Source organism: Myodes glareolus, chromosome 7 (assembly GCF_982192425.1).
Source record: "Myodes glareolus chromosome 7, mMyoGla1.1, whole genome shotgun sequence".
Taxonomy (NCBI): Eukaryota; Metazoa; Chordata; class Mammalia; order Rodentia; family Cricetidae; genus Myodes; species Myodes glareolus.
In genome coordinates, this window is record NC_142032.1 from 9,903,981 (window position 1) to 9,914,170 (window position 10,190).

General features: G+C 35.5%; 1 long non-coding RNA gene across 1 annotated transcript; it reads left to right on the forward strand.

Annotated features, from left to right (window-relative positions):
* Positions 1 to 919: 919 nt before the first annotated feature.
* LOC125393534 (uncharacterized) lies at positions 920 to 9,296 on the forward strand. The gene is made up of 3 exons (XR_015738241.1): positions 920 to 1,140; positions 1,858 to 2,006; positions 8,129 to 9,296. It is a non-coding gene; the product is annotated as an uncharacterized LOC125393534 (long non-coding RNA).
* Positions 9,297 to 10,190: the final 894 nt, after the last annotated feature.

A 10,190-nucleotide genomic window follows, 5' to 3' on the forward strand; every position in this document is an offset into this window, starting at 1 on the left:
TTATGATTGGACATCCCCACAATGTGAGTAAATGTATAAAAGGGTTTTAGTATAAGAAAGGTTGAGAACTACTGGACTAATGCCCCCCTTTCCATGGGAAACTTACAAAGCCTCTCTCATATGACTCAGGCTTTGAACAGCCACGTATTCTTCTAGTCCACATATGAAGATTTATTAATAACTGAGCAGTGTGTGCAAATTTGAGTAGCTGTCGACCTCCTGCGAGGCAGTCACATCTTGCTTGCTCTGTGGCTGGCTTCCTCTCTGTCTGGGTGATGACTGCAGACTGAGTCTTTCCTATTCCCAGAATTCTCCTGTTCTCATTGCCCTGCCTCTACTTCATGTCTGATTGCCCCACCTATACTTCCTACCTGGCTACTGGCCAATCAGCATTTTATTTAACAAGTATACGCAACAAATCTTTACAGGGTAAAATCATTGTCCCACAGCTTGGTTCTTTTTTTTTTTCAGTTCATAGACACAAGTTTGTGATGTCCAATTTTCTAATAACTGATTTGTTTTTAGAGATATGCTGAACTCCTTTATATACAAAAATAATGTTATTAATCGAGAGTGCCTCATTCCAAGCATGAGATTACATGATATTTTTCCTGGGAAAATGTGAATAATTTTCTACTCATGGAAGATAGAAAGTCTATGGGGAATCAAATTACTCCAACCACGTCTATGTTAGTAAATCAATGCATTCAGTCAAATTATTTACAAGAACATGTGTGCCTCAAAGGGAATTGCATCACTCAAAGCCATAGCACAAAACAAGTGAGAACTTATTGAAACTGAATCACTAGAACACTGTCCAGAGAATAGGCAGATTCAGCAAAGAGTTTAATTCCCATAGCATTTTTTTCTACTTTTACAACCTTGGGTAAGGTTTTTTTTTTTTTTAATTTCTAGGCCTCTAAGTTTCATGTGTTTTCCTAGTCCTATGGACTCCCCTTCTCTCCAGCTGGGAATATTTCAGTCTGAAGGAAATACAGACAGAATACATAGATGCTTGCTTCCTCAAAACTACTGAGAAAGATGGACTGTCATAATGATGAGCATAATAATTGTGTGTAACATACTAATGCATACATACTTATGTACTCCCTGGAATCTTCCACATTCTACTAAATAGAAGTAAGTTAATGTATATCTCAATTTCACTCAAAGGAAAAAATTTAAACAAGATTGTAAACACAAGAAGATAAGGGTCAGAAAAGTTATCCTATAGTCTGTCCATTATAGCTGCCAAAATTTTGAACTTGATTCTTGTCTTGACATTATGGAGAATACGCTGAATTGTATGTTTAGACATCTTCTCTTCTCAGAACAGAGTTCAAAGACATGAACACACCACAATGAAACATTTGCTGTTTCAGAATATTATAAAGCTGAGATGTAAATGAATGTCTCTAAAGTGAAATCTAAGGCATAAGAATCCAGAAAACACAATGATTTTTATGATGATAGATAGATTACTTTTGGTGGATATAAGAATTTTTCATTAGGTCTATGAAATGGATGGATTTGAGGCAACGAAATAGGCAATCATGAAAGTTGAAACTTTCTCTCCTCAGTATTCCAATAGATCTTTGAGAAGTTTGGTTAAATTCTATAAATGGGAGTTTTAAACACTGGCAGATCTCTGACTTTTTGAGTTAGTTAATATGTGCGTTGAGAGTAAAGGCACACTTATGAAGATAAAATAAGGTGGTGTCATCTAAAGAAAAATTAAAAGCTTTTCAGAAAATTTTCTCCTAGGCCACTATTCTATGAGACAGTTACACTACATCACAGTGACAATACATAACACCTAATGATATTTTTAATACATTTCTTGAATCTGTATTCTAGGTGCTTGTCAGCTTCAGACACAGCAGTCAACATCCTTCACAAGTGAGCACAGATGAAAGCGTTCACTCTAGTACAGATTCAAGACGCATTCTGTGAAGCATTTATCTAATTATTCTTTATCAATAAAAGCTCTGGAATCAGATATCAAGGTAAGAACCTGATTGATCAGAGGAGTGGAGGAGACCTCCATTCCAGTGACCTCCTCTCTCCTTTCTCTATTAAGGCACAAAGACTCTTTCTGATCCCCTCCCTTCTGTTTCCTGTGTCTTTCTCTACATCCTCAGTCCTCCAAAACTTCTAGAGCTAATTTCAATCAGCTAGAAGCTAGTTACACATTTTGATTCAAATAAACTTTATTGTCAGACTTGGGAGTGTCAGAATGAGATCAAAATATTCCACTATAGTTTTGACAATATGTAACTCTTAGAGTCTTTACTGTCTTGATCAAAGAAAGAAATTAAAATTATTATCATACACATTGATTAATGCACCTCTCAACTGTCACAGAAGCTGCTTTATTTATATTAGATGAAGAATAATATGGAGACCCATAACTGATAAAGGTACCAGAGTATAAGACTGAGCAATGCTCAACACTAAATGGGGGAAAGATATATCACAGCATTTTCACCCAAGTTTCAAGGATCACTGAAGGAGAGTGGGCAAAAATAGAGTGTAAGGGCACAGGTGATATTGATTACAAGGAAACTGTTCTGGATGCATCAGATCAAATGCACACACTATCTCTGGCAGCATGTATACAACCTGAGCCACCTGAAGCCAGACAAATCCCACTCTTGAGAGAAGAATAGAGTTGAACTCCCAAACTCAGCTGAGGAACAGATAGTAATGACTAATTGCTAAGAGGTAGACTGGGTTTCCTTTATGAGTGCAGTCCCTGGCAGGAGGACCATTCTCCAGTGGAAGGCCACATAGCCGAGAATACACAGGTGACACAAACAGGACTTAATAAGTGGACACAAAGTTGTATTGGAAAGAAAGAGGTTGTATAGGGGAGAACTTAAACAAGGGTAGGTATGATTAAAACACATTGTTTTGATCAAGTAACAAGAGAAAAAATGCAAAAAAAAGAAGAAAAGGGGGAAAATAAACTTTCTTAAATGAAAAATCAGTTATCTAATGCCTTCACAGAAAACTATAAGGAAACAAAGCTGGGCGTGGGTGGCACAGGCATGCCTTTAATCCCAGCACTCAGGAGACATAGAAAGGCGGGTCTCTGTGAGTTTGAGACCAACCTGGTCTACAGAGTGAGTTCCAGGACAGGCTCCCAAGCTGCACAGAGAAACCTTGTCTCGAAGTCCCCTCTCCCCAAAAAACGAAAGTGAGCAAGACACAGGTAAACAAAAAGGCGCTTGGTGTTTTTCCCAGTTGTTGACGGTCTCTTACTTTTTCATTTTATTTAAATTATTCCAGAGATAAAAATATTTTAAGATTAAGAAAAATGTTTCTATGCCTTTCACATAGGTTTTACAACTCTTGATGTCTCACCTTTTATTTCATGAATTTTTAAATATTCCGAATAAATACACCAGTATATGTACAATAGTTTTGAATGATTAAAGAATATGTTATAGAAATTAGGTTTTAGTACCCTGAGAACTTTCATGTTCACCGCTCATACTGAATGACATTTTCATACATATCCACAGCACCAAGTCCAAAGTAATAATTTGATATTAGCGCAATAATCTGCATCACAAATTTTGTTTAAATATTGAGCAATTTATTCAGCAGCTTTGATTATAGAAATGATTCATTCTAAGGTTAACTGAAATAAGATAGTTACAATTTTGTAGTATATGTAAAATGCTTTCACAGTAGTTTTTCTTTTGAGACTTTTTTTGGAGGGAGAAATTGTACAAATATTTTGCCAATTGTTCCCTGATATTCAATTTTAGAATTATGGACTGGATTCATGTCATGTGTTTCATTCAAAATAGTCAGAAAAGTCAGACTGCTTTTTGAGTTGAAGATTGAACATTGCCCACATTGTCACAGTAAATGGACGTACCCTGTTATCAGTGATGTCATCATTGTTGTTAATTAGGAAAGTGGGCATCCTTCAGACCTCTCTTCTGTGCATTTTTTGCCTATCTCCTTTGAAATTAATGATGACTTTTTGGGAAGATACTTGAGGTTTTTGAAATATTTCTGCTTAAATCAAGCATTGTTATGAAAGCTTTCAAATGTTTCTTTTTCAATAACATCATTTCAATTGGACCTACTTGTTATCCTAAACAGCAGGAATACCTTTTTCCACTTAATTGTGCCTTAACCTATATCACAATTTACTGTTGTAACTTATACTAGATAGGCAGGTATACTTATGTGTTAAGAATCACATACACATACATATATTAGAGCAATCAATGAAAAAAGAGATCATGGATTGTAAAGGGAGCAAGCAGAGGCATATGGGAATGTTTGAAGGAAGGAAAACAAAAGAAAAAATGATGCAATTATAGTCTTAAAAAGTAAAAGAAGAATGTAATGGGATTTTAAAAAATTATTTATTTTACATATCAACCACAGTTTTCCCCATCCCTACATCCACTCCTCATCAGTATTCATTCAGAAGGGGTAAGACCTCCCATGAGAGTCAACGAAGCATGGCTTGTTGAGACCGGACCAATCTCCTTTCCTTTCATCAAGGCTGAGGAAGGTAACCTACCATAGTGAATAGACTCCAAAGAGCTAACTCATTCATAGGGTACATGCCAGGGTACCACTGCTAGGGGTGCCACAAAAGACCAACCTCTGTGACTGTAAGCCACATGCACAGGGCCTAGGTCGGTACCATGTTGACACCTTGACTGGCTGTCCAGTGTCTGTGAACTTCCACAAGCACAGGTCAGCTGTCTCTGTTGACTGGAGGAAGTGCTGAGCCATTAAAGTCAAGGTTCACAACCAAAAATATAAAGAATTTTTATTTTTTATATAATTGAGTATGTTAGCAACATTGTTTAGGGTTGTGCTCCAAACCACCTAAGCAGTAAACTCTCAAGCTGAATTCTGAGTCCTTTGATATTTTTCTCTTATACTGTAGACACATTTTTTCCTAGTTGTCACAAGATGTTCCAGTTTGATTTTGGACATCTGTTGTCAAAGTCATAGAGTCATTTTTCTCTGGATCTACAGTTATTTTAATAGATGTGATAATTATAAATGAGCATCTGATTGTTATGTGCACTAATGATCAGGGTCTTTTTTTTGTTGGACAGAGCTTGAAATAATGTATGTATGCTTTATGAGATTTTTGCATCCTATTTATATCTCAGTTTATTTAATATTGTTTGCATCAATATTTGACTTTGAATTCAATGTGCTTTTTTTCCTTCTGGCTCTCTACTTTTGTTTAGAACTTTCTTTCCTGACCTTGAGGAGCTTGGATCTTTTTATTTCATTCAATCTATTTTTGCTCCTTCTCTTCACATAGAGCAAGTCAACCAGTCAACTTCTTGTTATGGAAGTCAGCTTAGATTGACTTTTTTATTTTATACTGAAGCTTCAATATCAGTTGTTCAGATACTTACAGTGGTAAGCCTTGTGTTCTGTTGGACCTTCTTTAAAGATATCTAAAATAAATGTTACCCTCACAATCGTTGGGGTTTGAAGACATTTGTTTAGAAGTTATGTTGGGAACTCTTGGGGACTTGTCATTTCTGTATTAGTCATGCATTATCTTAGCATTAAACAGCCCATTATCCTGCTCACAAATGTGCCCTGATTTCAATCTGTATCTTCCTAGGTGGGAAAGCAATAGGAGAAACAATTGCTTTGAAATGTTGGGTTTAGTAGCTCAGAATGTACTGCAAAAGATAAGTTCTCATCTAACATGGGTAAAGCCCTAATAAAGGTTCCTAGAACTGAACATATATGACCCAGTCAACTACATGAAGGGAAATGTAAACATATATGCTAAATTCAACAATTTAATCATAAAACAACAAATTTATGAGACTATACTTATCTCAGTTTTATTGGGTGGTTTTAGCTATAGAGACCAAATGTGGAATGGTGGTTGTGAGAAACAGCGATAGAATGGTATGAAAATTAGCATTTAAATAGTAGAGAGCTTCAGTTTTACAGGATAAACAAATAAATGATTGACTGTTATGGCTGCATAGCAGTGTGAATGCTTTTAGTGATACTCAATTGTTCCTAGAAGTGGTTAATGTACTGACATTTATGTCATGTGCAATCTGACATAACTTAAAATGAATACATTGATTTGAATAGATCCAAATACTGCCATTGAACTATCCCACAAAGGGTGCTACTTCTCTCTATTAACACGCTAGTTCATAGACTCCGAGCATGTTGATCGTCTTAAGGACAGCTGGAGCTGGCCTAAAAGTTTTAGAATCTTATTTGACTAGATTTTGAATTTAAAATATGTTTAGGATAAATTAGGTGAGAAAACAGCAGAGAGAAGGCATAAAAATAGAATTTCATAGTCTCAAAAGCAGGCTTTTACTCTATCTCTTGAAAACGCCTGAGCTCAGATCTGTCCATTAGCTTTGTGCTGTCAGTTCACTGAGAATTACAATACAAATAGATATAACTTTGCAATATAAATAGATACAACTTGGGATGATATCTCCACTTTTTATAATACTCCAAATAACACCCCAATATATTACTGTTATTTTTTATATAGTGAAATGTAAGCCTTGCAACTTGATTTTTATTTTGTATATGTTTGATAAACCCATTAGTTTCTATGGGAACCTCTTTAGGTAGAGTATGTGTGACTTCTCACTTGGTGCATTTTACAGGTTGATTTGTATCTTATGTAGATAGGAGAAAAATGAGTCAAAGGTGAGCACAGCTTCAATGAGCAGTTTCATCAGTAATGGACAGAGAAGATCTTTTTTATATAAAATATTATGTATCTAGTAAGACTTATTTCTGCTTTCATTCCAATGAAGAAACACGCTTTTGACATATTTTAAGAAACCATGTTAGTGGTTAAAGTAAAAGCATTTGTTTTGACATTGTGATGCATTTGCTTGTATCTTAAACTGTTAGAACCATCAGGAGCTTTAATAAGCTAACGTGCACTAAGGATTTTCACCTATGTTTATTCAATTTGTAGTTTCTTTGATTATTTGGCAAAAGTCTTCTGTTGATCCCTTTTAGAGAGATATCTGTTCCATATGATTCCTCACATGATTCTATTATCAAACAGATCTGTTAGAGAGAGCACTTTTGCTAAATTTTGGGAAAAGTGTACACAATTATTAAATAATAAGTTTTTCTACATGTACCATGACCAGTATCCACCTTGCCTGATGGATGACAGTATTGATGTATTCATGTAGATTGGTCTTCCTTTTTCTAGAAAACTTTACTAGCTTGTATTTTTTTTCTTCCTAATGAATGACTGATCCCTTTGAGTCAGAAAAGATGAAAGAGGACTTATTCTACGGTTTGCCAACATCTGAATCTTCCCATCTTCCTTTGTGCAGCTAGATGCAGACCTGGGAGGCAGTTTTTGCTAATATAGTAAGAGGAAAATCAGCTAAAAGTGCAAATTTGAACATTTTGTTCTTTTCCATAGGAGATCCATAAGAAAAGAAGTCTATTGTAAGGTAGTGTACCAAAATGGTAGGAAGGCTTGGAGGGAGGAAAGAGAAACAGGAAAGTGATGTAATTACATTATAATTAAGTTTTTAATGGAAAAGAATATTACCTTGGATTTAAGGTGAAGATTGTAACTTGGTACTTAAATATTAATGATAATAATAGCATAAAATAATTATGATATTATTGTGATAGTTTTAATTATCTTAATTAATAGTTTTAATTATATTCTTATTTAAGACAAATATTTCTTTCTAACTTAACTAGGATTGGAGCTGATATGAGAAGAATCCATGCTAATAAATAATTCAACTATGAGGGGGTGTCATCTGCTGTTTAAAGCTGGCAATATCATGCAGATATTATTTTGAATAAAATACACAAGTCCTCTTTGTTGAAAACCTAATTTGGCAAATGTTCTATTACTAAGCATAAAATTATCCTAATGTGCATATATTTGAGTCTTCTTGATCCCAGTCTATGTAAATGAAGTCTTACTTTTCTCTATTTTTCTCCTTATATTAAACATGTCTTAATGAAACTGAGCATTTCACTTTGAATATTGTGAACAGTGTCTGAGCATGTGAATACATTTTTTGTTGATGATTATAAAGCCATTCTGTTTGTTTTTTAATTACTGTATTTCTTTTTATTGTTAATCAAGCACAAAGCAAAACAAAGATGCCTAAGAAAACGTCTGCTCAGCTTTCAATGCATCTAAGAAAAGATCTGAGTGGAAAATGCCGCAAATGAGAAGAGTACACATTGCTGTGAGGATTTGCTTTTCTGAAGTAATCAGTGCCTCCTTAAGATTCAGGCTTCCTGGGAGCCTTTGAAGTGGAATTCAAGACACAAAGTAAAGCTGTACTGTTGCTTTAAAGAAAACAAAATCCTAGCGCTCTTTGTTCCCTGTTTCCAGACACCTGTCAGTTCATTCACAAGCAGTGCTGGAGGCACAGTCCAAGTGTGTATGTCCAGGCACTCAGACTTTTACAGGGAATCAAGTTACTTCTAATGCTGCACAATCATAGTTTCAGGGGATGAATAAACAATGTTTGTTGTGGGCCGAGGGTCTGCAATTTAAAATGCTTCTTATGTATGGATTTCTCATAGAAGTCAATGCCACTGCCGCAAACATGCAATATAATCATCTTGTACTCAGAGACCAAATCTGGGTGATTCATACTGTAGCTCCTCTCATGCTGTTTGTTCCCTGGGACTCAGAAATACTACGGCTGCTGTTTTGGAATTATGGAAGACAGTAGAAAAAATAATGGCAGAAGAATCAATCAATCTATTTACTAACTTAACATAAGCTCCTTAGTATGCCAATCTAACACTTCTACCTCTACCAGCCTACCACACCTACCTACACCTGCCTACTGCACCTACCTCTACCAGCCTACCATACTTACCTATACCAGTCAACCATACCTACCTATTCCAGCCTGCTACAGCTGTCGATACCAGCCTTCTATCCCTTCTTATATCAGTCTTCCACTCCTATGTATATCTGTCTTCCAAACATACCTACATCTGCTTACATGAATTTTCTAAACCTACCTATAAGAAGTACAATAATTACATGTTTGATTATCTTTTTTGGTTCCCTCTGTTTATCAGATTATTTTTAGAAACTGTTTAAAATCCACAATTCCATACTTCCACGAGTCTTTTTCTCATGATGAGAGGTAGGCTTAGATTATGATGGTAGCAAAAGGTACAATTGGGGCGGGACAATTCTGTATTCTGTTAATTATGTTTTTAATAAATGCTGATTGGCCAGTAGCCAGACCAGAAGTATAGGTGGAACAACCAGACAGGAAGTAGAGGCGGGGTAATGAGAACAAGAGTATTCTGGGAAGAAGGAAACTTTCTGGAGTCCTGTCCGGACACCGAAGAAGCAGGATGTGACCTGCTCCACTGAAAAAGTTACTGAGCCATGTGGCTAACATAGATAAGAATAATGGGTTAATATAAGAGCTAATATGAAGTCTGAGCTAATGGGCCAATCAGTTTATATCTAATGAAGATTCTCTGTGTGATTTTCTTTGGGGCTAACTGGGTGTGGGAACTGGGCAGGACAGAAACCCCCAACAAGCAGGCCCTCATGTTACATACAATGTCTGACATCAAAGGCTTGGATCTAATCTCATCCTATGGAAATTCAGTGGGAAAATATATTAATAATAAAAATATGTGTTAATATGTGCTACTGTAACAAAATACTTGATATTGTATAATTTCTAATGAGCAGAAATTTGTTGGTTCACAGTTATAGAAGTTGACAATTCCAAAATCAGGTCACAGACATCTGGTGAATTCCTTGTTTCTGTCTTCACACAGTAGGTGGAGGAGTAAAAATGAGCCATAATGGTTGATCTTACACATTTAAAATGGTTTTCACTCCTTGCTGAGAGGAGACATCTCAGCTCTTATGTGTTCCTTTCTACAATGTTGAACTAAAGATTAAGTTTCTACATGACTCTTAGGGGAGAAAAAAATGTTCGAATGAGAGCAGGACATCACAAACACCAAACATTATAGAAAATAATATCTAAATTAATATGAATTTAAAACACTCTCTAGCTTTTTTACTTTTATATGGATTTATGATTTTGTAATCAATAGTTAACATATTTCCAGGTCTTTAGTATAGGCATTCTATTTCTGGATGGATCTGAGTTTAAATCCTCTATTGTTTTTGGAGAATTCATTACAAGAAG